Below are 27250 nucleotides of genomic sequence, written 5' to 3'. Positions count from 1 at the left end.
TAATATTTCACCCACTTCACAGTGAGAAAATTGAGGTTAAGCCTTTGCTTAAATTCACATAATTATTACACATTGAAGTACAAAAGTTGATTTTTGAGTCTTTTATAAGTAGTGTTTAGCTTGAAATTAAATAGTTTATTTGTGTGATTATATCCCAGCTTTTGGTCCATTGTTCCTTTCTGAAATGTTTCTGTTGTAAAAATACTTAGAATGTTTTGCTTATTTGATTCTTTTCCCTCCAGGTCAGGCCTTAAAAATTCCCCATATTTTAAGAGTTTTCTGATTCATCAAACAGATATTTTTTCTTCAAATTTTGTCAAATTTTTCTAGTTGCTCCTGTCATTAGGTTATCATGCAATATTGTTCTTTAGGGCTTCCCTAGTGGCTCAGTTGGTAAAGAACCTACTTGCCAATGCAGGAGATACGGGTTCAGTTCCTGGGTCAGAAAGATCCCCTGGAGAAGGAAATAGCAACCTGCTCCAGTATTCTTGCCTGAAAAATTCCATGGACAGAGGAGTCTGGTGAGCTACTGTCCATGGGGTAGCAAAGAATTTTACATGACTGAGCATGTATGTACACATGCTTCATTATCATTCCTAGAAGCAGAACTCTCGTGATCTATTTATATAATAGGATTTCATATTTTAGCTAGACAACATTTCTCAGTTACCAGTAGTCCTACCAGTATGAATCTCTCTCTGCTCTCCATGAAGGTAATTAGCCACTGTATTATCTCAGACCCTCTATTGCAGATATCAGCATTGGACTGTGCTTAACGAGATATATTTGAGAAAATAAACCCCCAAGATAGAGAAGAGGAAGAGCAAAAGTAGGCAGAGAGAACTTGCAGACTGCAGTCTTGGTCTGTCATTTGTTCAAGAAGGGAAGAAAGGGGCACTGAGTAGAAAGAGCCTTAGACTGCAGTGCAGCCTGCTGAAAGTCTCAGCCAGGCCAATAGGGAGTCCCAGGACAAAGATTACCTATTAGAATTGTCCCATACTAGGCAGGGATGGCTCAGTTCTAGGAATCCCACCAGGCTCAGTCGTTGGCTGGGAGCACCGAGGGTGCATGGCCATGGCCTAAGCCAAGGGGATAGTGTAACCTAGAAGGTGGAGCAAGTAAAGACTCTTGATTCTCTATATTCCATGCAGCAAGTTTGCCCTGAAGGAAGACCTGGACTGTGAATTTCTGTGGTTGCCACAACTGCAATCTTACCAATGTTGCCCTGTTTTACTTAGGTCTTTTATGGTTCATTTTCTCCTCTAAATAATGAGATAAACTTAAGTCCTGATTTTTAAGGTTAATGAAAATATCAAAGGAAAAATAGAAATGCATTATGAAAACTTACAGGTGCTATACAAATATTACTTTTATGTCATCCCTTAGATAGTTTCTTACAAAAATGTTCCATTTGTTAGACTTAAGAAATTAGATAATAAATTTGAGTCATAGCAAACTATTATCCATTTTGATATGTTAATGATATATATGGTAAGACATTTCTAATAAAAGCAATAGTATCTAAGGCATACTCTACCTAAGCTCATGGTTAGAATTTGTCATTGTTTTTCATATGTGCAGTTCAAAATATTTAGTAACGTGATTTTCAATGGCCGGCACTTAATTGAGAAATTTCAAATGATTCCAAAATTGTAATCAGCCTTGAATTTCTAAGAATAAAGTTGCCTCTAAGAAGGTACAAATTCTTGTGAGAGTACGCATCATCAACAGAAAATAGGAAAACACATAAAATATGTAGATGAAGGTTCTTCTTTTCAAATCACATGTAATTTTTCTGGCTAGATGAAACTGTTTTTGAAGTCATTTATATTTTAAGAAAATTAAGAAATTAACTAAAATGTTAATTATATAAAATAAACTTTATAATCATAAATATGCATTCCAATTAAAAATCATAATTTTCCTCTGCCCATCAGTTTGTGACACTAGATTCTTTGCTTATTAATACACATATATAAATATTTGAAATGGTAAAGATTATATTCAGTTGGAGAATGATTATTCCTATATTAAAATCACTGTGATTGTAGTTGCTCTGGGGTGAATTTAGTAGATAGAGTAGAAGAGGGAAAATTAAAAATTTATGACTAATATGTAATATCATATTAAAATACATTGTTTCAAAATATCAATACTATTAAATTCAAAAACAAGAACTTGGCACATGTATTTAAAATATTTACTATCTTGTTTCACAGCATAGGAATAAGCAAATAAAACTAAATAACTCCAAAACCACTTTATGGTTCCTTATAATAAATTATTAGTCCTGTGGAACCTTCAAACCGCACTTAGAACTGCACATTTATTATTATTTCAAAGGTTTCAGAGAAGTAAATGAACACACATATGAAAAATTGCCATTTGTTGTTGTTCCATTGCTAAGTCCTGTCTGACTCTTTGCGACCCCATGAACGGCAACATGCCAGGCTTCCTTGTCTTTCCTTATCTCCCAGAATTTGCTCAAACTCATATCCGTTGCATTGGTGATGCTATCTAACCATCTCCTCCTCTGTCACCCCCTCCTCCTTCTGCCTTCAATATTTCCCAGGATTAGGGTCTTTTTCCAATGAGTTGGCTCTTTGCATCAAGTGGCCAAAGTATTGGAGTTGTCAGCATTAGTCCTTCCAATAAATATTCAGGGTTGATTTTCTTTAGGATTGACTGATTTGATCTCCTTGCTGTCCAAGGGACTCTCAAGAGTCTTCTCCAGCACCACAGTTTGAAAGCATCAGTTCTTTGGTGCTCAGCCTTCTTTATGGTCCAGCTGTCACATCTGTACATGACTACTGGAAAAGCCATAGCTTTGACTATATGGACTTTTGTTGGCAAGATGATGTCTCTACTTTGTAATATACAGTCTAGATTTGTCATAGTTTTTCTTCCAAGGAGTAAGTTTCTTTTAATTTTGTGACTGCAGTCACCATCCTCAGTGATTTTTGGAGCCCAAAAAAATAAAATCTGTCACTGTTTCTGCTTTTTCTCCATCTATTTGCCATGAAGTGATGGGACCGGATGCCATGATCTTCGTTTTCTGAATGTTGAGTTTTAAGCCAGTTTTTTTACTCTCTTCTTTGACTCTCTTCTTTGACTCTCTTCAGGAGACTCTTTAGTTCCTCTACATTTTCTCCCATTAGAGTGGTATCATTTGCATATCTGGGGTTGTTGGTATTTCTCCCAGTAACATTGATTCCAGCTTGTTTCATCCAGCATGACATTTTGCATGATGTACTCTGGATATAAGTTAAATAAGCAGGATAACAATATACAGCCTTGATCTGCTCCTTGCCCAGTTTTGAATCAGTCTGTTCCACATCCATTTCTAACTGTTGCTTCTTTACCTGCATACAGATTTCTCAAGAGGCAGGTAAGGTGGTCTGGTATTCCCATCTCTTTATGAATTTTCCACAGTTTGTTGTGATCCACACAGTCAAAGGCTTTTGTGTGGTCAGTGAAGCAGAAGTGGTTTTTTTTGTTTTTGGAATTCCTTTGCTTTCTCTATGATCCAATGAATGTTGGCTATTTGATCTCTGGTTCCTCTGCCTTTTCTAAACTCAGTTTGTATGTCTGGAAGTTCTCAGTTCATGTACTGCTGAAACCTAGCTTGAAAGATATTTAGCACTACCTTGCTATTGTATACAATGAGTACAATTGTACAGTAGTTTGAACATTCTTTGGCATTGCCCTGCTTTGGGATTGGAATGAAAACTGACCTTTTCATTCCTGAGGCCACTGCTGAGTTTTCCAAATTTGCTGACATATTGAGTGAAGCATTTTAACAGCTTCATCTTTGACGATTTGGAATAGCTCAGCTGGAATTCCATCACGTCTATTAGCTTTGTTCATGGTAATGATTCCTAAGGTCCACTTGACTTCACACTCCAGGATGTCTGGCTCTAGATGAGTGACCACATCTTTGTAGTTACCCGTGTCATTAAGACCTTTCTTCTATAGTTCTTCTGTGTATTCTTGCCACTTCTTCTTAGTCTCTTCTGCTTCTATTACGTCTTTCCCATTTCTGTCTTTATTTGGCCCATCTTTGCATGAAACGTTCCTTGATATTGCTAATTTTCTTGAAGATATCGCTAGTCTTTCCCATTCTACTGTTCTCTTCTATTTATTTGCACTGGTCACTTAAGAAGTCTTTCTTATCTCTCCTTGTTATTCTCTGGAACTCTGCATTCAGATGGGTATATCTTTTCCATTCTCCTTTACCTTTCATGTCTCTTCTTTTCCCAGTTATTTATAAGGCCTTCTCAGATGACCATTTTCCCTTCTTACTTGTACCTTTAGGATAATGATTTTCAACTTTTTGTATCCTTTGGTTATATTTCTGATTACCAAATTTGTTGTATATTATTTAATTAAGACTGTTTATTACATATTGGAGCATAGTAGATTAACAATGTGTTAGTTTTAGGTATACCACTAATTGATTCAGTTATACATATGCATTTATCTATTCTTTCAAATATTCTTTTCCAATTTAGTTTATTACAGAATTTTGAGCGAGTTTCCCTGTGTTGGTGATTACCAAATTTTTTTAATAGATGACTCAAGTTAAATATTTTAACACACTATATAAAACACTGAAGATCTATCAATAATACAAAAATTTAGTGTTGTTGTTCAGTTGCTAACTCATGTCCTACTCTTTGCAACCACATGGACTGTAGTACATCTGGATTCTCTGTCCTCCACTATCTCTCAGAGCTTACTCAAGTCCATTGAGTCAGTAATGCTATCTAACCATCTCATCCTCTGCCACCCTCTTCTCCTTTTGACTTCAGTCTTTCCCAGCATCAGAGTCTTTTCCAGTGACTGGGCTCTTTGAACTAGGTGGCCAAATTATTGGAGCTTCAAATTATGAACTAATTAAAAAAAAAAAAAAACATTTGTATTGATTGCCTTCTTCTTTTTATCTACCCTAAGCATTCTCTTACATTTTGAATAGAACTCTTGCCTTGGATGCTTACATGTATCTGTAACTGTAAGATCTTTTTTGAGTGCAAACTTGATTCTGAATCAAATTTATCTTTTAGAGCCTTAAGTAGTATGCTACACTCTAATGGATGGATATCAGTGTAACACTACACATATTCACTATAGAAAATTCTTAAAAAATTAACTTGATTATATGTTGAGAGCCTATGCCTAGGTTATGGATATTCAGCTATACTTCACTCACTTCAAATATTATATTATGGCATCTTGAAATCTTTATAGAAACAATCTTTAAAGTAATGCCAAAAGTTAAAGAATAAAAAGCCCCTACTTATTCATTATCCTTCTTTTGAGGAATGATTCTGTGTGCTCATTTTTAAAGGGATGAAATCTTTCAAGCAATGAATAAGAAATTTAAATTTTTTGGTGCTAGTATCATTATAGATTAAAGTGTTTTCAGAAAACTGACTATCTGCCAAAAATCCAGCTAGCCGTGTAACAAATTATTAGCAAGAAAAATGTACTTTCCTTTGAAAATTTCCTACAAGATGAAGTATTTAGGAAATAAGCTGCTATATATATAATATATATGCATTGAATATATTGTTTCCATTAATTTAGTAAGGTGTGAGAGTGGTGTAAAATTTATGTTAAATAAAAATTTTAACCTGTTAGTAATTTATGACCTAAAATATAATCAACATTAATGAAATAAATGTGGTAAGTTTTTAAGTATATATGTCTAAAAAATGATAAGCTTTTATCTCCCCATTTTGCCAGAGTTGTTTCTAATACTGATGAACCGTGAGAACACATGGTGACTAGGAAGAGGGCATAGTGAGTGTTAAGAAATAGAGGCTTTTGTGGAGCGGTAATATCATAGCAAGAATAAATTTAAAGTAACAGTAAGAAAGAAACTGAATTTGCCATATGTTATCTGGGAACTGTCTTTACAACCTGGGCTTCATTTGTAACAGAAAATATATTTAAACTTCTCAAAAACTTGTATATAATCAGCTCCAAACCTACAAAAAGGTTTTTCTCCTAGTTGTAAAATAACTTGGCTTCTGGTATCATGGATGAGTTTAATAAGAGAGGAAAAAATTTGAAAGCTGTCAGCACTTTAAAAAGTAGATATTGTCTGTTTAATCAGCTGACCCTAGATCACATAGGAATTTGTATTAGAACCTGGAGCATGCAGGATTTTGGTTCAAGATGGTGACATAGAAAAATCCTTGGGACTACCCTGGTGGCCCAGTAGCTAAGACTCCAAACTCCTAATGCAGCGGGTCCAGGTTCAGTCCCTGATCAGGGAGCTGGTTCCCACATACTGGGACTGGAAGCTTGCATACTGCAACTAAAAAAGGATTCTGCATGCCACAACTAAAGAACCCCCATGCTGCATCAAAATTTGAGGATCCTGCATGCAAAAGCTAAGATCCAGCATGGCCAAATAAATAATATATATAAAAGAAAATTCCTGGCCTCACATTTGTCCAGAGACATGCTGAATCTAAAGGTATACAGTAAATGGAACAATTTCCTCTGAAAGAAAACCCTGAAATCTGTCAGGATGACCTCTTCACAAGGGCGAATGACATTGAAGCAGATAGAAATGGCTGAGACACATTTTTGTTTTCCATAAACGCCATCCCCAGCCTACAGTTTCTACTTGCATCAGGCACCTCAGCTTTTAAGCTGTACACCCGTGGCTGATTCATGTCAATGTATAGCAAAAACCCTCACAATATTGTAAAGTAATTAGCCTCCAATTAAAATAAATTGAAAAAAAAAGACCAGAACTTGAGAGAACTGGGAACATACAAACTGAATCAAAATTATGTAATAGAAAAGAAATCTTACCATCAGTTCTAAGAAAAAGTGTTGAAATTTCAGAGTACTAAATTATAGTCAGTCTGAATAGCTTTATTCCCAAATATAGTTTGTCTAGTGCTTTATGGCGGAGAAGGCAATGGCAACCCACTCCAGTACTCTTGCCTGGAAAATCCCATGGACGGAGGAACCTGGTAGGCTGAAGTCCATGGGGTTGCGAGACTCGGACACGACTGACCGACTTCACTTTCACTTTTCACTTTCATGCATTGGAGAAGGAAATGGCAACCCACTCCAGTGATCTTGCCTGGAGAATCCCAGGGACGGGGGAGCCTGGTGGGCTGCCGTCTATGGGGTCGCACAGAGTCGGACACGACTGAAGCGACTTAGCAGCAACAGCAGCAGTGCTTTATGGTCCTGTTCGATCTAGGTAAAATAATTTTTTGATCTAAGTAAAATAATTTTATAACATACCATTTATAAGTGCATTCCTTTATCTGGATTTTATAAAACCAAAGCTAAAAATGTGAATTTGAGTAAGGAAAACAAAAATTTTAATATTGAACCATATATTTTGGACAGAGTAGCCTGGCAGGCTATATAGTTCATGGGGTCGCAGAGTCAGACACGGCAGAGCAACTAACATATATTTTGGGGGATGTATATAGCTCAGTTCATTTAGGGTTAAAAACATTTTTAAAATATAAGTGATGACAATAGCCTTTCACAGAGTAATAGGACTTAAGCTTTTAGCACTGCATTTTCCAGTCCTTGACCCAAAACCTTGATGAGAGGGTTACAACTGACATGAGAAAGTGTTATTTAAGTACTTGCACAAAAGATACCTATTGTTGAGGAACAATTTTTGAGTGAGGATTTTATATAGCATCCTTTTATAACCCATACTAAAATTCATGATTGTGTCTGTCATTCCTCAGCGGAGCTAAAAATTAAAGTCTAGAATCTGATCAATAGTATACTTAAGATGGAATAAAATGTGGTATATCAATATTTTCACTATCATTACTTTCTCAAAACCTATTACCTAATATGTGTGGTAGTTACAGAAGAAAAATACAATATATAGGTTGCAAAATGATATATATCATACTATATAATGATGCTATTCTAAGGCATTTCTAATCAAGTTTTTGCTCTTTTCTAATTTTTATGTTTTTCTGATATTAACCACAACATTGCAAACTGGAAGTAAAGCACATAATGCAAATGATTCAAAATTTCTCTCATTGTCTTCAAATACCTTCTTGCAATCTGATTTCCGCTGGCCCAAACTGAAAATGAAAACAGCGATTATAAGGAATGGGGAGATTCATTTTCCTTAGATTGCTTTTAACGTATATACATCTTGTTTACTTGCTAAGTTGTCCTACTGTCTGCAGCCCTATGGACAGCAGCCTGCCAATCTCCTCTGCCCATAGAATTTCTCAGGCAAGAATACTGCAGCGGGTTGCCATTTCCCTTTCCAGGGTTTCTTCCTGACCCAGAGATAGAACCCATGTATCCTGCATTGGCAAGTGGGTCCTTTTACTGCTGAGCCACCAGGAAAGCTCATATGCATCTAGAAGATTTTTATTTCATTACTATGGAAATCGCTTGCCTAACAGAGGAAGAAGCACAAATTTCAGAAAGGACTTTCTCTCTTTTGTTATTTATAAGTACCATCTATGAAAAGGAGTTTCTTTTTATGGACTTCTGCTGAATCAGAGAAACATTCAGAGGACACCACTTATATAAGAATCCTTAGAAAGTTAACATGAAAGACTATGCCTGCTAACAGTGACTTGGTTAAAGTCCAGGATCCAAGTATATGACTTCTGAACTAAAAAATGATCAACCATAATGATGATGATGACGTTAAAAATGTTATATAATTAATATATATATATGGAGAGAGTAGCTCCTGTGTGATAAGATCTATATTAAGAATTTAAGAAGCATTTTCATTATTTAATGGCTTAAAAAAGAAAATTCCAAGTGATTTTTCGGAAGATTTAGCACTTGTAAAACTCACCAACAAAAATTCAAAGAGCTTTCGATATCCCATTTTATGAATAAAGACATTACAACTTAGAGGCATTAAATAATTTATCCAAGGTTACATAAAGTGACAGGGTCAAGATTCCTTCCATACAATTGAACTTGGAAACAGCTGTATATTTGTATAGCTGCAACATCAAAAAATGTTTTCTTCTTCCATATGGGCAGTCACTAGCGTCACCGTTGTCATTAACAGAGTGCATTCCTCTAGGGAACATGTTGTTCCCTAAAGGAACATAACTTAAGTCTTGTTTAGAACTTTTAAAAATTGTATTGACAATTTCATGGTTAAACTAGACATAGACCTTTGAGATAATATAGACATTCTAATCCTATTACTATATATTGATGACCTGGTTGTTGAAAGAGGTTGTTGGTGGATGGGACCTCTGTTGGCCCAAAAGCCAGACCCTGACAATCAGAGGCTCCTTTACCCATATCCCTTCTTCTCGGAATTTATGCTCTGCTCACCATTTCCATAGTGGGAACCATGTTCATGGATTCAGCCTTGAGAAAGCAATGTGTGGCTGAGACAACATAGACTGTACATGTGATTGAACCCAGTTAATTTCTTTTTATAAATTTTTAAGATTCTTGTGGGAGAGGGTGGAGATCTACTCATCTTATGGCAATCCAAGATAAGCCTTGTATTTAAGTTCCTTTGCTCATTAAACTTGGAACCTACCAGTCTGAAGTGGCCCATTTCTTTCTTCAGTTTATCCTTGACCTCTGTGTATCGGGGCTAGTTTCAGATTTCTCCTGGGAAGCTTCTAAAGTTTTAAAACAGCAGTGGTGCAATGGGTTATTTCCAATTTTTTATTTTAGTCTCAAAAATAGGAACTTCCTACTTCTTTGTGAACAATTAATAAAAATTATTTTATTCTCTTCACATCATATTTGCTCCTCCCTTTCTAGACAAAGATGCTGCAGTAGCAGCAGCTACTTTGTGTATAACAGGCATAGGACATTTCTGTGACTGGGTTCCCTTAGTTCAATGTAGGAAGAAGTAGATGAAAGTCCAAATTCCCTGTAAGTCCTAGATCATGTTTTAAATGCTATTTTACCAGCTGATACTGTGGTTAGCCACTTTAAGTAAAATTCAGTAACTAAAGCAGTCGCTGTTCTTTATAATTATCACATGATAGCATGTGCATTCAATTGTTTCACTCATTTTCTTATTTCTTCTCTTTTCATTTATAGAATCATGCATGTGTTGAATAGTCAAGAAGTATTAAGAATAAATGTGCTGGCCTTTAAGAATGACTTTAATGGTGAGTTTACATTAATGTAAGTACATACTTGCATGCATATAAGTGCATAAATACATTATGCGTTAATTTGAAGAACTGATATGACAGAGATCAATTTATGCTTAGAATGCAACTATAGTATGTCTCTCAGAAAAGTTAATATACTTATTTGTCCATGATAAAAAACCTCTTAAGAGCAGTGGTATTAAACTTAAAACATGCCTGCCTGATAAGGGAATGAATTATTAGGTTAAAACTTTAAATCTTATTTCAGATTCTTTGACATAAGTGGTGAAATTAAAATATATATTCCTATTTTATTTTATTGTTTTCTACTTATTATATTTTCTGTATGTTTTACTATAAGCATATTACATGCAATGGAAATCTTTTTAAGTTTGGGGACAATTAGGATAATCTGAAGAAATTACAATTCTCAGCAAGTCTCTGAACTGGGTAATATATTGTGTCCATTTCCCAATATGGTATAGCTGAAGCCTATATTTGCACAAAAAAAATCAAGCTCAGATTTCATTACTTGATGGGGGGAGGGGAAATCTAGAGGTGGAGGTGGGAGAAGTATGAATTATTGGGTGCAAAGGTCTCATGGTTGTATTATACAACAGGGGGAATATAGCCAATATTTTGTAATAATTGTGAAGTGAAAGTAACCTTTAAAAATAGTGTGTGTATATCTATATACACGTATTTAATTTAAAAATATTTAAAAATTGACTATAAGTGTGGGGTTTTTAAAAGTCACTTTAAAAATACTTCATATTTAATAAATGTATTGAAAAAGTCAAAAGCAAGTTTGTAGTGATAAAATGAATGCTGGCAATGTACTCCTGAAACAAATATGTCTTTGTCTAAGCTATGTGAGACTTTCAAAGGACTAAATGAGGTTTGCATTTTTAATCCGTTCTAAGTAATTTCATTTAATAATCTGTTATAGTCCATATAAGATTTAAAATCAGACAAAATTAATAAGATGCTGAATCTTTGATTTTATAAAACAATTAAATGTTTATTTCTAAGCGAGCCATTCTATTTTTAAATCTCTTAAAGAGAAGGTAAGACTCATTTCTGCTTTTCACTCCATTGGTAGAGAATGTGGCCTGTCACAACTCCTTGTTTTTATTTCCAAGTGTTAATTGACTGAATCTCCATTTCCTTAAAGCTCAAATGTGTTAGAATTTTTGTTATTGCTTCTATATGAAGAAATAAAAAAGTGATCCATTTAATTCTTTCTCTATTAAAGGAAATTTTTAGTATCATTGTATTTTTACATGGTTGGAAAACTTATCTAAAATATCTTTAAGAGCACAGAGAAACCACATTTGGTTGACTATGGTAAAGTTTTGCTGCTACTACTTATAGACTAAGTAGCTGATGTACAGCAAGCACTTAATTTTATATTAGCTTATACTAGAAATATATTGTTACTTATAACAGTGATAATAACAGTGCAACCACAGTCATATTCATTATGGTTTCACTGGTCACTAAGTTGTGTCCGACTCTTGTGACCCTGTGGACTATAACCTGCCAGGCTCGTCTGTCCATGGGATTCTCCAGGCAAGAATACTGGAGTGGGTTGCCAATTCCTTTTCCAGGGGATCTTCCCAACCCAGGAATAGAACCCAGGTCTCCTGCACTGCAGGCAGATTCTTTACCGACTGAGCTACAAGGGAAGCCAGTAATTATACTGAAATTCAAACATTGTAAAAATTCTGTTTTGCTCTTAAACCAGTTTGGCAGCTAAATCTTATCTGAATTGACCTGAACTCAGGTGATGATAAAACCAAGCCAGAACTGAAGCAAATCTATTTATAGTTTTTTGTAAAGCCCAACACACGTGGTATGCTTTTAGTTTGCTGAAATAATGTGAATGCATTTCACTGAGACGTGTTCCTGGACTCAACTGAAGGTGTTAAGCAATGTAACATGTATGAAGCTTGAAAAAAAAAAAATGACATTTAAAGCTCAGCTGGCCCCGTGAGTTTCTGATGGAGTATAGTAGATCTATAATCACATCTTCTCGTCCTAGTTCTTGAAAAAGAAACAGTAAAAATCAAAATACAAACATCTTACTTAAACCTAAAAAAACGTGCCTCCAAATATGCCCAGTCTCTTTGATCATCTGCATGTCCTTTACTTGACCTCTTCCATTCACTCTACTTTTTGTTGTTATATTTTTTTTCCTATACCTGTCTCACTAACAGCCTTTGCTAATAACCCCCTCTCTCACAGTACATATTCTATTCCACCAGTTAATTTCCTTGTCTCTTGGTAACTGAGCTTTCAGACTAGATTTTCCTAGTAGCTTAGTAATACTTCTGTAAGTTTGCAACATCTTACTTTGATATGCATAAAAAGTTACATGAAGTTAGTAAATCAAATAGACTGTGATTAAAGAAAGTATAATTTCTATAGGAGTTAACTTAAATGAATGAAGTTTAAAAGGTAAAAAAAAGGCAGTTAACCTGTGGTAGATATAACTGGTTGATGAGTCAGCATCTATCCTCTACTCTGCCTTGATAGGAAGCCTTGATCTTTTTTAACCCTCCTGTGAGAATCCATGTACTTCTGTGAAGACTTCCGTAAAGGTTTAATAAGTTATAGTGACCTCATTCCTTTTTACCGTTTTTAGTTTGTGGAGAATATAAGACACATAAAGAGAGATTTTCAGTGGCCTTCTAGAAAAGGATTATATACTATTTGCAAAAATGGTAAATAAGACCCAGATAGCTTCTTAGGGCAATTCTCCCAAATTTGTAAATTCAGGAGATTAAAATGCTCTGAAGCATAGTAAAAGGGCAACATTTAAATTATTTGTTCATAGTGAATATACCCTTAGTCTGTTACCAAAACAAGAAAAGAATTAAAATCAAAACAACCCAGTACAGGTAAACATAGCTTGTGAATGTTGACGGAACACTCTTAAATAAAATATCTGCAAAATAATAAAATATTTAAAAAATACAATACATCACCAGTTTGGGTTTATTTTAGGAATGCAAAGATTATTCAATTTTAGAAATATGGTAAGTTTATCATGTTGATAGTTATAAGAAAAAGGGCCTATGATTATGTCCACAAACACTGTTAAAAACATTTGTCAAAGTTTATCACTCATTCCTATTCATTGATATTTGAACTTTTATCTCTTTTTTGGCATACTTTCTAGTAAATCATTCAGAAAAGCTAAGCAAAATATTTGTTAGGTTTCTTGTGATAAAGTTTTATAAATTTCTGTTTTTTACCTTTGATTTTTCTGTTTTAATCACAATACCTTTTTGTATTTTCTTTTTTTGTGTTTGATCAATTTTTCAAAGTATATTGTTAACACATCAAAAAACAACTTTTACAGTATACTAATGCATATATATGGAATTTGAAAGATGGTAACGATAACCCTATATGCGAGACAGAATAAGAGACACAGATGCATAGAACAGTCTAATGGATTCTGAGGGAGAAGGTGAGGGTGGGACGTTCTGGGAGAATAGCATTGAAACATGTATATTATCATATGTGAAACAGAACACCATTCCATGTTCGATGCATGAGACAAATGCTCAGGGCTGGGGCAATGGGATGACCCAGAGGGATGGGATGGGGAGGGAGGTGGGAGGGGGGTCCAGGAAGGGGAACACATGTAAACCCATGGCTGATTCATGTCAATGTATGGCAAAAACTACTACAATATTGTAAAGTAATTAGCCCCCAACTAAAATAAATAAATTTATTTAAAAAAAAAAAACAATCAATGCCAAGGAAAAAAAAACAAAAAACTTTTGACTTTGTTGATTTTATTTATCCCTGTTTATTGATTTGCATTTTAATTTTTATTGTCCTGTGTTTCTACTATTTATTCTTCAGCTAACTTCTTATATTAACCACTGATTTTAATATTTCAAATTCTCTCTCTGGCTTATATCAGTTTTTTTTAAGACTTTATTTTTCAAAATGGTTTTAGGTTTAGACAAAATTGAGAGGAAGGTATAGAGCCTGTCCATATATTCTCTGCCCATATACATGCATAGCTTCCCTCATTATCAAAATCACTCATCAGAATGATGCACTTTTTATCAAGAACAAACCAGCATTAACATATCATAATCAATCAAAGTTTATGGTTTACTTTAAGGTTAATTCTTGTAATTGTGGATTCTATTGGACAAATGTATAATGGACAAATGTATAATGACATGTGTCCATTATCATAGTATGCACAGACTATTTTCATTGTTCAAAAAATCCTCTGTGCTCTCCCAATTCATCATTCCCCCCCAAACATCCCTGGAATCCACTGATTATTTTATTACCTCCATAGTTTTGCATTTTTCTGAATGCCATATAATTGGAATCATATAATATTTATCCTTTTTCACATTGACTTCTTTCACTTAGAAATATGCATTTAAGATTTATCACGTCTTTTCTTAATCATTTCTTTTTAGTGTGGAATAATATTCTATTGTCTGGATGTACCACTGTTTATTTATCCAGTTGTCTACTGAAAGACATCTTGGTTGCTTTCAAATTTTTGCAAATAGGAGCAATGCTGCTATACATATCTGTGTGTAAATATGTATATCTGTGCGCAGATATTTTATAGATACAAATTTTCAGCTCCTCTGGGTAAATAACAGGAAGCCTGGTAAGAGTATGTTTATGCTTATAAGAAATTGTTAAGCTGGCTTCCAAAATGTCCGTACCATTTTCCATTCCTAGCAGTAATGTATGAGTACCTGTTGTTTCATATCCTTGTCAGCATTTGGTGATGTCAGTGCTCCAGATCAGGCAATTCTAATAGGAATGTAGTGATATCTTATTGTTTTAAATTGCATTGCTTATGATTGCTTATGACATATGATGTGTAGAATCTTATCATATGCTTATTTTCCATCTGCATATCTTCTTTGACTAAGGTTTGTGAATTTTTTTATTGTTGTTGAAGTATAGTTGATTTACAATGTTTTGTTAGTTTTAGGTATACAGCAAAGTGATATATGTATATATATTTATATATATATATATTCTTTACCAGATTCCTTTTCCTTGTAGTTTGTTATAAAATGTTGAGTATAGTTCTGTGTGCTATATGGTAGGTCTTGATGGTTATCTATTTTATACATAGTATTTGTATATGTTTATCCTAAACTCCTCTTGTAACCCCCCTTCCCTTTGGTAACCATAAGTTTGATTTTTATGTCTGTGAGTCTGTTTCTGTTTTGTACATAAATTAAGTTGTATCTTTTTTAGATTCCATTTATAAGTAATAATATATGATATTTGTCTTTGTCTGCCTTACTTCATTTAGTATGATTTTCTCTAGGTCCATCCAGGTTGCTGCAGATGGCATTATTTTATTCCTTTTAAACTGCTGAGTAAAATTTCATTGTGTGTGTATACATACACACACACACACACACACACACACACACCATATCTTCTTTATCCATTCATCTGTCAATGGACATTTAGTTTGCTTCCATGTCTTGGCTATTGTAAAAGTGAATTTTTGAGAGTTCTTTGTATATTTTGAGTAACAGTCCTTTATCAGATGTGTCATTTGCAAATATTATCTCACAGTCTGTGGCTTGTCTTCTAATTCTTTTGAAATTGCCTTTCACAGAGTTGAAGTTTTGAATTTAATAAACTCCAGATTGTCAATGAGGTGTTTTTTGTTTTTGTTTTTTTAATCGATAGTTTCTTTGGAGTTGAATATAAGAAGGCATCACATGTCCAAAGTCATCCTGGCTTTCTCCTATATTACCTTCAAGGGGCTTTATAGTTTTGGTTATACCTTTAAATGTCTAATCCATTTTGAGTTAATTTTTTGTGGAGTGTGTATGGTTTGTGTTTAAATTAATTTTGTGCATGTGGATGATCAGTTGTTCTAGTACTATTCACTGAAAGAGTGTCTTTGTCAAAGATCAGTTGACCCTATTATGTTGTTTAGTCACTCAGTCATGTCCGATTCTTTGCAACTCCATGGACTGAAGCATGCCAGGCTTCCCTATCCTTCACCATATACCAGAGATTGCTCAAACTCATGTCCATTGAGTTAGTGATGCCATTCAACCATCTCATCCTCTCTGGTCCCCTTCTCCTGCCTTCAGTCTTTCGCAGCATCAGGGTCTTTTCCAATGAGTCAGCTGTTTGCATCAGGTGGCAAAGTATTGGAGCTTCAATCTCAGCAGCAGTCTTTCCAATCAATATTCAGGATTGATTTCCTTTAGGATTGACTGGTTTGATCTCCTTGCAGTCCAAGGGACTCTCAAGTGTCTTCTCAAACACAAAATTCAAAAGCATCAATTCTTCGGCATTCAGCCTTCTTTATGGTCCAACTCTCACATCTATACGTGACTGCTGGAAAAGCCATAGCTTTGATCAGATGGACCTGTGTCAACAAAGTAATGTTTCTGCTTTTTAATATGCTGTCTAGGTTCATCATAGATTTTCTTCCAAGGAGTAAGTGTCTTTTAATTTTATGGCTGCAGTCACAATCTGCAGTGATTTTGGAGCCCCAAAATAAAGCCTTTCACTATTTCCATTGTTACTGCATCTCTTTGCCATGTAGTGATGGGACCAGATGCCATGATCTTTGTTTTCTGAATGTTGAGTTTTAAGCCAGCTTTTTCTTTCTCCACTTTCTCCTTCATCGTGAGGCTCCTTAGTTCCTCTTTGCTTTCTGCCATAAGGGTGGTTTCTGAAATCTGTATTTCTGAGGTTACTGATATTTCTCCTGGCAATCTTGATTCCAGCTGTTTACTCATCCAATCTGGCATTTCACATGAGGTACTCTGCATATAAGTTAAATAAGCAAGGTGATGATGTACAGCCTTGACAAACTCCTTTCCCAGTTTTGAACCAGTCTATTGTTCCATGTCCAGTTCTAACTGTTGCTTCTTGACCTACATACAGGTTTCTCAGGAGGCAGGTAAGGTGGCTGGTATTCCCATCTCTTTCAGAATTTTCCACAGTTTGTTGTGATCCACACAGTCAAAGTCTTTAGTCCATGAAGCAGAGTAGATATTTTTCTGAAATTCCCTTGCTTTTTCTATGATCCAACAGATGATGGCAATTTGATCTCTGTTTCCTCTACCTTTTCTAAATTCAGCTTGAACATCTGGAATTTCATGGCTGATGACCTGTTGAAGCCTAACTTGGAGAATTTTAGCATTACTTTGCCAGCAAGTGAAATGAGTGCAATTGTGCAGTAATTCGAACATTCTTTGGCATTGCCCTTCTTTGGGAATGGAATGAAAACTGACCTTTTTCAGTCCCATGGCCATTGCTGTGTTTTCCAAATTTCCTGGCATTTTGAGTGAGGCACTTTTGCAGCATCTTCTTTTAGGATTTGAAATAGCTCAACTGAAATTCTGTCACTTCCACTAGCTTTGTATGTAGTGATGCTTCCTAAGGCCCATTTGACTTCACATTCCAGGATGTTTGGCTCTAGGTGAGTGATCATACCATCATGGTTATCTGGGTCATTAAGATCTTTTTTGTATAGTTCTTTGTATTCTTGTCACTTCTTCTTAATGTCTTCTACTTCTGTTAGGTCCATACAGTTTCTGTCCTTTACTGTGCCCATCTTTGCATGAAATGTTCCCTTGGTATCTGTAATTTTCTTGAAGAAATTTCTAGTCTTTCCCATTCTATTGTTTTCTTCTTTTTCTTTGCATTGTTCACTGAGGTAGGGTTTATTTTCTCTCCTTGCCATTCTTTGGAATTCTGGATTCAAATGGCTGTATTTTCCTTTTCTCTTTTGCTTTTTTTTTTTCTTCTTTTAAAAGCTATTTGTAAGGACTTCTCAGACAGCCATTTTGCTTTTTTGCATTTCTTTTTCTTGGGGATAGTCTTTCTCCCTGTCTCCTATACAGTGTCACAAACTTCCATCCATAGTTCATCAGGCAGTCTGTCTATCAGATCTAGTCCCTTAAATCTATTTCTCACTTCCACTGTATAATAATTAGGGATTTGATTTAGGTCATACCTGAATGGTCTAGTGGTTTTCCCTACTTTCTTCAATTTAAGTCTGAATTTGGCAGTAAGGAGTTCATGATCTGATCTGCAGTCAACTCCCGGTCTTATTTTTGCTGACTGTATAGAGCTTCTACGTCTTTGGCTGCAAAGAATATAATCAATCTGATTTCAGTGTTGACCATCTGATGATGTCCATGTGTAGAGTCTTCTTTCGTGTTGTTGCAAGAGGGTGTTTGCTATATCTTTACTTTTCTCCTTTGTCTTTTGCTTCTCTTCCTTTCTCAGCTTTTGTAAGTCCTCCTCAGACATCCATTTAGCCTTTTTGCATTTCTTATTCTTGTAGATGGTTTTGATCACTGCCTCCTGTACTGTGTAATGAACCTCTGTCCATAGTTCTTCAGCATCCTCTCTATCAGATCTAATCCCTTTAGTCTATTTGTTACTTCCTGTGTAATCATAAGGGATTTGATTTAGATCATAAATGAATGGTCTAGTGGTTTTCCCTGCTTTCTTCAATTTAAGTCTGAAAATGCCATAATGAGTTCATGTTCTGAACCACAGTCAGCTCCTAGTCTTGTTTTTGCTGTGTAGAGCTTCTCCATGTTTGGCTGCAAAGACTATAATCAATCTGATTTTGGTATTGATCATCTGGCGATGTACTTGTATGGAGTTATCTCTTGTGTTATTGATTGTATTTACATGAGTCTATGTCTGGCCCCCATATATTTCATTGATCTGTCTATTTTTAATCTATACTATATTGTCTTGGTTAGTATAGCTCCATAGTGAGTCTTGAGGTCATGTGGGGTCAGTCGTCCAACTCTTCTCCTTCAATATTGTATTTACTGTTCTGCCTTTTTGCTTCTCTTTTGTTAATGTAAATATTACTGCTCTGTTGCATCACACAAAATTTGATATGTTGTGTTTTCATACTCTTTTATTTCTAAGTATTTAAATCCCATTATATTTGGCAATGGCACCCCACTCCAGTACTCTTGCCTGGAAAATCCCATGGACGGAGGAGCCTGGTAGGCTACAGTCCATGGAATCGCTAAGAGTCGGACACGACTGAGTGACTTCACTTTCACTTTTCCCTTTCATGCACTGGAGAAGGAAATGGCAACCCACTCCAGTGTTCTTTCCTGGAGAAACCCGGGGACGGCGGAGGCTGGTGGGCTGCCGTCTATGAGGTCGCACAGAGTCGGACACGACTGAAGCGACTTAGCAGCAGCAGCAGCATATTTTCTTCTCTTATTTTTTGATTTATAATATTAATACTTAGATGTGTTAATTGGCAAGCTAGTTCTCAATCTTATATGAAATAGGATAGCCATAAATAGTCAAAAATTTTTGAAGAAGTATCAGGTTAATAATCTTCTCTACCAAATATCAAGTTTACTGTGAAATTACAGCAGTATTCATATGTAGAAATATATAAATGACCAGAGCAATAGAAAAAGATTGCAAATGCAAGAACCATCACTGAAATTTTTGACAAGGGTAACATGTGAGGTGAGGATAGAATAAACTGTTAAAAAGAAAGATTAAAAATATATAGACATGGAAAAAATAAAATCCTACTTCACATTATAGATAAAATTCAAATATGGATGAATCAAGGATTAAAATATATAAACTTAATTTTTAAAAAATTAGTATAATGCCTGCTGAACAACCTTTTATTATCCAGCCATTGTGGGAATTTTATAATAAGACATAAAACTTTTGAATTGATTATAAGAAAGTTGATGCCATGCCAGCATTTCATGCAAATACAATAAAAAGTAAAATAAAGTTATGAACAGGAAAATTAGAATTGAAACAATAAGCATTGATATAACATATAATAATTTCTACTAATCTATAAGGAAATGATAATACAATATGAAATTGTATATAAGATATATTTTTTCCAATTTTAGAGAATAGAAAACATACATGGTACATAAATAATGAACAGATACTCTACTCTCCCTTATTAGACATTAATGAAAGATAAATCATACTAGTTACAATGATTTTTTTTAAACACAGTTTATTGCTATACTTAAGAAGCAGAACATTATTAAGTGTTAACAGGAATGTAGATTAACAAAATCTCTTCTATTCCCTATTAATTGACATTCTATACTTAGACATATCTTCAATAAAAATTCTGTACTTGTATACTAGGAAACATGAATATGAATATTCAAAACAGCAGTACAGTCAGCCCTTCATATCCATGGATTCCACATCTGCAGAGTCAATGAAACTTGAATAGAAAATAAGTTTTAAAAATTGCAAGGAGTTCCAAAAAGTATAGATATTTACATAGCACTTACAACATATTGGGTTTTATAAGTAATCTAGAAATTATCTGAAGTATTCTGGAGGTTGTGTGTCAGTTATGCATAAGTACTCTGTTATTTTACACAAGTAACTTTTGGTATTTACTGTGAATCCTTGAAGCCAATCCCTTGAAGATACCAAGAAATGACTATATTCACAATAGAAAATAGTCTAAATACTGAGAAGTGCTTAATAGAAGAACAGATAAATCCATTGTGATATAGTTACATAGCAGAATGTCATCTAACAGTGAAAAATCAATGATTAGATCTACTTAGAGTAATAGAACTGAATTTAACAATGTTTAGTGAAAGAATAGTTCCATGAATATTCCATATAATGTGATCCTGTTTTTATACAGTTAAAACAGAAAGATAATCATATGTATTTTAGATAATTAAAAAAACAGATAAATGATAACACCCATTTTGGATTATCTCTAATGTGGGGAGGAAAAAGTTGAAGGAAGTTATTGCAAGTTTTCATCATTGTTCTATTTTTCAAGCAGGGGTGTCATTCCCAGGTTATCCTCCTAGCTGTTTTAGGGGTTATTACAAGATTTTACCAGGCTAATAAAATCCACGTGGTATGTTTATGGATGTTCAGTTCAGTTCAGTCGTTCGGTCATGTCTGACTCTTTGGGACCCCATGGACTGCAGCACACCAGGCTTCCCTGGCCATCACCAACTCCCAGAGCTTGCTCAAACTCATGTCCATTGAGTTGGTTATGCCATCCAACCATCTCATTCTCTGTCATGCCCTTCTCTTCCTGCCTTCAGTCTTTCCCAGCATCAGGGTCTTTTCCAATGAGTCAGTTCTTTATCAGGTGGCCAAAGTATTGGAGTTTCAGCTTCAGTGTCAGTCCTTCCAATGTTAATTTTATTATTAAAAAATAATACGTGGAGTAAAAATAAAATGGGGCTTCTGAGGTTGCTCAGACAGTAAAGAATCTGCCTGCAATTCAGGAGAACTGGGTTCAATCCCTGACTTGGGAAGATCCCCTGGAGAAAGAAATGGCTACTCACTCCATTATCCTTGCTGGAGAATTCCATGGACAGTGGAGCCGAGCAGGCTGAATTCTATGGGGTTGCAAAGAGTCAGACATGACCGAGTGGCTAACACATTAGGGTGTGCATAGATTCTTAAATTGAATTCCCCTAAAAAGTAGACCTTGAATTAAAGATTTAAAGAGACAGATTTCATTTGATAGCTGATCCTAAGAGCATCAATGTGGGAATGGGAGAGTAGAACAGGGAAGGAAAATAGGCCAAAATTGGTGCATTAATGAGTAGGTTGCTTCTATGGGAAAGTAGAACATACGTCAGACTTGCTCCAGAGTTGTACAAAATGTCCAAAGTTGGACTGTGTAATAACATCTTTTGTCATTGGCTGCTGCTGCTGCTGCTGCTAAGTCGCTTCAGTCGTGTCCGACTCTGTGCGACCCCATAGACGGCAGCCCACCAGGCTCCGCCATCCCTGGGATTCTCCAAGCAAGAACACTGGAGTGGGTTGCCATTTCCTTCTCCATTGCATGAAAGGGAAAAGTGAAAGTGAAGCCGCTCAGTCGTGTCCAACTCTTAGTGACCCCATGGACTGTAGCCTACCAGGCTCCTCCATCCATGGGATTTTCCAGGCAAGAGTACTGGAGTGGGGTGCCATTGCCTTCTCCGTTGTCATTGGCAGAGGGTTTCAAATTCATTTAAAGCATTTATCCTTGAAATTCTGACCTGCTCTGCATGCAGCAAATCCTCCTCATGGCAGTAGGGAAAGTCCTTAGGAAGAGAGTTACAATTGCTTGTAGTGAGACGCTATCCTCTCCCAAGAAGCAGTGAACTTGAATGCTGGGGAACTATGAGCCAAACACCAATAGCACCTACTATCGTCCACTCAAGTATACTTGTACTTTACATTAAATTCCTCTGTTCTCCCATTGATTTTTCAAGATCATTATCAGTCAAAACTTCTAAATCAAAAGGATTTACATAGTATATTTAGTGAGACAAGCTGCACTCTCTGGTTGCACTCGTTTCTGAGGCTGTAATTGCTCTGTGTGCTCTCTGTCTGTATTGTCCCTTCTAGATTCCACTCATCTTTGGTTAGCATTTGTGCTAGTTTATGTTGATGACCCAATGGAATAACTCATGGTTAAGGTTTCCGAGTCCCTTTAATACTGTGCTCTTCTCTGGTAGTGATTGCTATAATTGCCCATTTGTTCTGTCAATAGTTGGGAGGTATAAATAAGAGCGCCAATTACTTTTTCCTCCTGAAAGTAATTACTTATTCTCTTGGAGACTTCACTATTTTCATGGCTATAAATATTTTTATTTAAGTAAGGTCATATTGATATCAGTATCCCTGAGCTCTCGTCATTACAGCTTATACCTAGTTCTTTCTACAGCACATTTCTTACTAAAAGTATAATCACAGAGTAAAATATTAAATGTTCAATTCTTCAGATGTATTCAGCATTTAATTTTCCATGGAAAAATATAAAATTTAATCATTTTAGAATTAAATAATATTCAGCTTGGCTAACTTACTATGTGATTCTTTCTAAAATAAATTTCAAGTAAAAGAGTTAAAACTGTTTCAGGAGAAATAATTATTAAGGGAGAAATGTTGACATTTTGACATTTGTAGGAAAATGAAAGACAATATTGTTATTGGCCAATTTAAAAATCAAGAAAGCATAAAAAAAATACACTGTTCAGCTTTAAAAATATTTACTGAATCTTATTATGACTCTCTTGAAATCTAGGGGAATTGTAATTTATAAATTTAGTTGCAACTCTTCAAGGAGCAAAATACTATATTTAAATTTTGTGGTATTTATGTTGTAGATACTCCATCTGGTAAATTTCACTTAATTATTTTCTTCATTGTAAGCAAGGAATTTGCTTTCTTTGTGCGGTTAGTATGAATAACAGTAAAGTAAAACTGTTTCAAAATTGCCTTGTTTCAAAATACATTTTCCTCTCCTTTATAACTATATTGATAAGGAATTTGGGTGCTTCACTACCAAGAAACAAATATGAAAAGCATTAAAGTTTACTGATGCATTATTTTGCCTATTATTACCAACCTAGACAGCATATTAAAAAGCAGAGACATTATATTGTCAACAAAGGTCCATTGGGGCTGGTGCACCGGGATGACCTGGAAGGATGGGATGGGGAGAGGGGTGGGAGGGGGGTTCTGGAAGGGGAACACATGTACACCAATGGTGGAGTCATGTCAATGTATGGCAAAACAAATACAATATTGTAAAGTTAAAAAATAGATAAACTAATTTAAAATTGAAAAAAAAACAAAGGTCCGTCTAGTCAAGGCTATGGTTTTTCCATTAGTCGTGTATGGATGTGAGAGTTGGACTGTGAGGAAAGCTGATTGCTGAAGAATTGATGCTTTTGAACTGTGGTGTTGGAGAAGACTCTTGAGAGTCCCTTGGACTGCAAGGAGATCCAACCAGTCCATCCTAAAGGAGATGAGTCCTGGTTGTTCAATGGAAGGACTGATGTTGAAGCTGAAACTCCAGTGCTTTGGCCACCTCATGCAGAGTTGACTCATTTGAAAAGCCCCTGATACTGAGAAAGATTGAAGGCAGGAGGAGAAGAGGACGACAGAGGATGAGATGGTTGGATGGCATCACCGACTCAATGGACATGAGTTTGGGTAAACTCCAGGAGTTGGTGATGGACAAGGAGGCCTGGCATGCTGCGGTTCATGGGGTCACAAAGAGTAAGATACGACTGAGTGACTGAACTGAATACATTTGTTTATTTTCAATTAATTAGAAATGCTAAAACATAGTTTAGTAGATGAAATACAAAACTTGTTTTGCATAGATTTCCTGACTAAACTAAAAATGCTTTTAAACTATAATGTTAAACTTTATTGTAGAGGATTGGAGTTCTAATTTCTATGATTCTGGGTTATGAGATGATCTACAAGACAAATATCTTTCGTCTGTTAAAATAATTATTCCTAAACAACTATATTAGTTGCTGACCATGCAGCATAAAACTAAGACATGGTCTATTGCCTTAGGCCATTTCCTTCATGTAAGATGTTTAATGTCTTATAAAGATTTGTTTGGCAACTAGACAACAGTTAAAGATAACATGAGCTTTTTTTCTTTTTCTTTTTCCCTTACATTAAAAAGAAAAATATCCAATATAAAATAAAAAGTTTAAATAAAAAGCAAAATAAAGGGAAAACAGAGATAAAAGTCGTCAAACTTATCTTTCAGTGTGGCAGAATAATAATTATCAATTTCTTAATGAAAAAAGTATCATATTTTGCATGACCAGGCAGCTAGCATTACAAGGAAATTATGTAGACTATATAAGTACGTATATATATGGGTTGTTCTTGTTTAGTTGCTAAGTCTTGTCCAACTCTTTTGTGACCCCATAGACTATAGTCTGCCAGGCTCCTCTGTCCACGGGATTTCCCAGGCAAGAATACTGGAGTGAGTTGTCATTTCCTTCTTCAGGGGATATTCCCAACCCAGGGACTGAACTCGCCTCTCTTGTGTCTCCTGCATTAGCAGGCAGATTCTTTACCACTGAGCCACCATGGAAGCCATGTATATGGGTGCGCACAGGTATTCTGCCATGTCAACTGTACTACCACTACCATCATTACAAAAATAAAGCTGTTGGAGTTGCTCTCCCCAACCCAGTGTAGGGGACTTGATAACTTATTTTAGGTGGATTCTGTTTTTTATCCATTCAAGAAGATAAATAATATGACTTGTTAGGAATGAAAACTTTTTTAATGAGGAGGCCCTAGGTTCTATAGGCCCTCTTAAGTATGGTCCTGGGTGGCAGTCTGGGCCTTTGGTTATGTTCTCAAATATCAGCACCAGCTAGAAATATTTTGGAGAAGTAAATGGCAACACACTTCAATATTCTTGCTTGGGAAATCCCATGGATAGATAAGTCTGGCGGGCTACAATCCATGGGGTCACAGAGAGTTGGACATGACTTAGTGCCTAAACAACAACAAGAACAGAAATATTTTCGCTCAGTAGTTTCAGCAAGAATCTTTTCAGTAGATTAGAATGAGAATGATATAATTTGTAAAATCTTCTAGTAAATTGGTTATTTAGAATGAACAATGTAATTGTCTACAGACACTACAGTAAGAGAATATTTTAAAAAGAAACAACTCTCTGCTTTTAATTTGCTTTCCCTCAGACAGTTTATTGTAAATGCAGTTCCTCTAGTTAAAGTAATTATGTTTTTTATTTTAACTATAAATTACACAGAAGTCCACTAGACGAGGGTTTCCACACATGCCTGGTAACAGCCGCTTGAGGTGCTTAATAAAAATGTAGTTTTCTAAGACTTTTCTAACAAATTGAGTTGAAATTCCAGGAGATAATTTGACAATCTCTGCTTTTAACAAGGTCACTTGATATACCTTTCCATCAGATAAATTTTCAGGATACTGCATTAACCTGTAGGCTTCAAGTGACTAGGGACCATTGCCTGCCCATAATAAGTGCTTAATGTATTTGTTAGAATGAATGACATTAAAATATACTGTTTATTTTTCCAGACATTTAATAAAGATTATCTACTTAAGCAGTGATTGACATCTATAAGCCGCAGTAGATATTTTTCTAAACTTGTGTTTATTGGATGTTGCTTCTCTTTTGTGGTGGTTTAGTTGCTAAGTCAAGTCTGACTCTCGCGACCCCATGGACTATAGCCTATCAGGCTCCTCTGTCCATGAGATTTTTCAGGCAAGAATACTGGAGTGGGTTACCATTTCCTTCTCCAGGGGATCTTCCTGACCCAGGGATTGAAACGGTCTCCTCACTGCAGGCAGATTCTTTACTGACTGAGCTACCAGGGAAGCCCTGTACTTCTGTTTATTGGATAGTTATGTTTGCCTCAACATATAACATAAGCAAGCATTCACAAACTTCCTGTAAGACATTTCTTTCCATGAAATCATCTACGTCTGAATTTAGAATAAAAACAAATAAACCATACCCAAAATATATCTGTGCTACATTTTTCTCCTAATTGTTTTTCTTTTCTTGGTTCAGAGAAAGAAAGAAAGAAAGAGGGATCACATTCCAAATACTGAAATCTCCTATATGGTTACATTTAAGTGGACATCATATACTCTTGGGTATCTACTTGGTGTACAGTGTTGCCCTGCAAAATTTTTTTCTTTTTATCATTTTTTCTTTTCTATCTTAACCTCAGTTTCCTGCACCTAACTTAAACATTGAGTTGAAGATTAAATAACAGCAAACATAGCATTGAGAGAAGTAGTCGCCTAGGCACAGTCGTTCTACCCTATCGTGTATGCCTGGACCTTGGGCCTTGAATACTTCCTTACCGAGAGATAAAGAGCCCATGCAATCCATGTCAGGCTTCTTGCCTGGTGTGGGAATATCTTTCCCTATTGAAAACTCAATGAGCTTTCTACTTAAGTAAGTAATGAGTTTGTTCTACTTAAGTATGTAAATCAGTAGCCCTAAGGCACACCCTCAGCTTGCTTTAGGACTCCTTGCGGATAATGTGTGTGGATCCTTATACTGCAGCACAAGACAGGTGTCTTGTGTTGGCTGCCAGGGCGATGCTCTAGCCATGGAGGGGCACGTGTTGTTGGAGCTGACTTTGCTCTATTTCTTCCCTATCTGCGTTAAGTGTGGTTCAGTTTAGTGCTTGACTGCATTGTGTTTTCCTTGGCAACTCTGATCCCAAGATGCAGTATTGAGTCTTCTCATGGGATTGGTAACCAGTGCATGGTGTTCTGCTTGACACATGACATCTGAAGTTCAAAGAGTC

At 35.6% G+C, this 27250-nt stretch overlaps 1 protein-coding gene and 1 long non-coding RNA gene across 2 annotated transcripts in view; one reads left to right on the top strand and one right to left on the bottom strand.

The window, feature by feature from the left end:
• The window catches only part of LOC145546812 (uncharacterized), a 164971-nt gene that overhangs the window by 91748 nt on the left and 45973 nt on the right, over positions 1-27250 (bottom strand). The window lies entirely within an intron of this gene.
• Positions 1-27250, top strand: part of LOC145546808 (uncharacterized) — a 244878-nt gene that overhangs the window by 183860 nt on the left and 33768 nt on the right. The window contains exon 7 of the transcript XR_014083288.1: positions 10057-10127. The gene's annotated coding sequence lies outside the window, so the exon portion shown is untranslated. The remainder of the gene's footprint in view (positions 1-10056; positions 10128-27250) is intronic.

Source organism: Giraffa tippelskirchi, chromosome 1 (genome assembly GCF_054371585.1).
Source record: "Giraffa tippelskirchi isolate mGirTip1 chromosome 1, T2T-mGirTip1v1.2.pri, whole genome shotgun sequence".
Taxonomy (NCBI): domain Eukaryota; kingdom Metazoa; phylum Chordata; class Mammalia; order Artiodactyla; family Giraffidae; genus Giraffa; species Giraffa tippelskirchi.
Note: the sequence above shows the minus strand (reverse complement) of the source record. Positions and strands in the feature narration are given on the sequence as shown.